We start from the raw sequence: 2,911 nt of genomic DNA, 5'->3' as shown, positions 1-2,911 counted from the left end.
CAAGAGTACAATTTGGAAGAGTTCTGTCTACCTCATTTCCTAATTATCCAGTGAAAATCTGAGTCCAGGAGACTTCACGCATTCATCATTGTATAAGGTTTGGGCAGCTTCATGAAGCGTAGGCTTAAGAACTCATTTGGAATGAACATGGTGAATTAGGGAGCTTATGAGTGGTGGTAGGCCTCTTCCCCCGTGGGCCCCCCCCCCGCCGGGGTCACCCCTGACAACATGTGAGCCCCTCCCCTCCGACAGCACCTTAATTAGGTAAAGCCCAGAGAATGCGTTCTGAAAACTGCTAGATGGCTTAGTGGCAGCTCTGTATTAAGAAATGTTAACCTTTTATCCAGAGGAGCTCAATTAACACGAGTCAACCAGTGGTTAATAATAATAATAAAATGGAATGATCGCTGAATGAAAGGCTTTTATTTTCATTTCACAGAAATTCTTTGTTAAATGTGAAGAGGTTTTGCTTTATCTTTAGTTGAAGAGTGAGGAAATGCCCTGAGTGTATCTCTTAAGATGATAGGGAAGGGGAGTGGGGGAGGGCACTTTCTGAAATCTTTGCTCTGAGGCTCAGGATGGAAACAGGTGCTAACTGGATCCTTCTTCCTCTCTGTTTCCTTCTCCTTGTCTGTTTCTGCATCACCACACGTTGCCCTCTCTCTCCAGGGCTTGGGGCATGACCACACACAAGGAGTCTTGGCTCCCGGATGCTCAACGGAACGTCAGAGGCTTGGAGTAGCAAGATCTAAAGAGACAGAACAAAAGAGTAAGGGGCTTTGCTCAGTCCCACATGAGTCAGGAGCAGAACTGAGATGGAGAGAGCTAGAGACCACGGGCAGGCAAGGTGCCCTCTGACCCAGGCCTGGGGGAAGCCAGGACCTCCCATTGCCTGACCACCTACACTACGCTGGGTATTCGGTGTCTTAGACTTGCTTGACTGGACACACCCAACAACCCATGGTGCAAGGTGTTATTATCCATAATTTACAGATAAGAAAACCAAGACTCATTAATCGCCAGTGTCCCGGCTAAGGAAAAAGTAGAGCTGGATTCAAATTGAGGTCTTTTTCTCTGGCTTGGTTCCCTTATGCCTTTCACGGGATGCCTTCTGCCACTGGGTGTGCCCAGAATGATTCTGCTCTTCTACGGGGGGCCTGAGGGAGGAGGAAGAGAGTGCAAGAACGAATTTAGGGGGCAGGCAGGATGGGAGAAGGAACAAGAGGCCCTGAGACGGAGCAGAAGGAGGCTGAGTGATTGGTCTGTGGCCTCAAGTGTCAGCTCCTGAAATGCACCCTAGGCAGGGTCCACGCTAAACGCTGTTAGGTATGGCTCCTCATTTAACTCAGCAAACCTGTGATGCTGGTATTGTTTTCTTGCCGGACACGAGCAGAATGAAGTTTGCCCAGATGGGACAGCCGTTAAGAAGTACGGCTGGAATCTGGACCCAGAAGACCCATCCCCGACACCCATAATCTTATTATTGCATGTCTCTGCTCTCTGCGAAAAGAAACCTGGTTCTTGCAATGGAAGTCTCCCCAGAACAGTTCTGGGCACAGTCGCCTCAAGACTCAGCAACAGTGCACATCTTTATCAAACACCTACAAAGACAGCACACATTGCAGGTGAGGGTGTGGAGCAACCAGAGCTCTGGCACATTTTTGGCGAGGGCGTAATGTGGTGGGAGCACTTGGGAAGTCATTCTGGCAACTAAAAAAAATATATATGTATATTACACATATATATATGCAATATACATATATATAACATATAATATATATAGTATAAACACATATATATAATATACATATAAAACATACATATATAACATGTAATATACATATATAATATATAGTATACATACATATATGATATACACATATAGTATACATATATAATGTATATAATATGCATATATAATATATACATATATAATATACGTAGTATACATATATAACATACATATATAATACATATAATATACATATATATGTATTATGTATGTATGTATATGTAGAGAGAGAGCGAGCTCACATGCGTAGGCATGAGCCAGGGGGAGGGGCAGAAGGATAGAGAGAGAGAGAGAGAGAATCTTTTTTTTTTTTTTTTGAGAGAGAATCTTAAACATACTCCACACTCAGCATGTTGTCTGACGTGGGGCTCGATCCCTGGGATTATGACCTGAGCCGAAATCAAGAGTCAGACGTTTAACCGATGGAGCCACCCAATTCTGGTAATTTTTAACATCACCACTAAACATACGTTTACCATATGACTCAACCATTCCATTCCTAGATGTCTGCCCCAAAAGAAAGAAAAACATGTTGTTCACAGAGAGACTTGTACAAGAATATTCACAACAGTTTTAGTCATAATATCCAAAATTTAAAACATCTGAAATATCCTTCAGTAGGAGGAGGTATAAATAAACTGTGGTACATCCATACCTTGGGATGCTACTTAGCAATAAAAGGCATAAAGTACTGATATATGGAAAAACATGAGTGAGTCTCAAAAACATCATGCTGAGCAACAGAAGCTTACAAAAAGAGTGCACATACATAGTTACAGTTTTGTGAGGTTCTAGAATGCAGAAGACCAACCAACAGGAAAAAGATTCAGAGTCGTGGTTGGGGTAGGGGTGGACTGGAAAGGGGCACCAGAGAGCGTCCTGGGGGATAATAATGTTTCATTTTCTGATGGATGAATGTGGTTGTGAAACCCAATGTGTGACTTTGCTAAGGACGCCATAGCAAAGCACCACAGACTGGGTGGAACTGATTGGTAATAGTGGAGGCTGGCAGTCTGAGGTCAAGGGGTCAGTAGCCTTCCTTTCCTCTGAGGCCTCTCTTCTGGGCTAGTAGGTGACCGTCTTCTCCCTGTGCCTTCACAAGGTCTCCCCTTGGCAGGT

The 2,911-nt window shown here is 43.8% G+C and overlaps 1 long non-coding RNA gene across 1 annotated transcript; it reads right to left on the bottom strand.

Annotated features, from left to right (window-relative positions):
- Positions 1–403: 403 nt before the first annotated feature.
- LOC109495297 lies at positions 404–2,708 on the bottom strand. The gene is made up of 2 exons (XR_002150637.3): positions 2,448–2,708; positions 404–748 (listed from the first exon to the last, which is right to left on the bottom strand). It is a non-coding gene; the product is annotated as an uncharacterized LOC109495297 (long non-coding RNA).
- Between the last annotated feature and the right edge of the window lie 203 nt (positions 2,709–2,911).

Source organism: Felis catus, chromosome E3 (genome assembly GCF_018350175.1).
Source record: "Felis catus isolate Fca126 chromosome E3, F.catus_Fca126_mat1.0, whole genome shotgun sequence".
Classification (NCBI taxonomy): domain Eukaryota; kingdom Metazoa; phylum Chordata; class Mammalia; order Carnivora; family Felidae; genus Felis; species Felis catus.
This window is presented reverse-complemented; position numbering and strand designations above follow the sequence as displayed.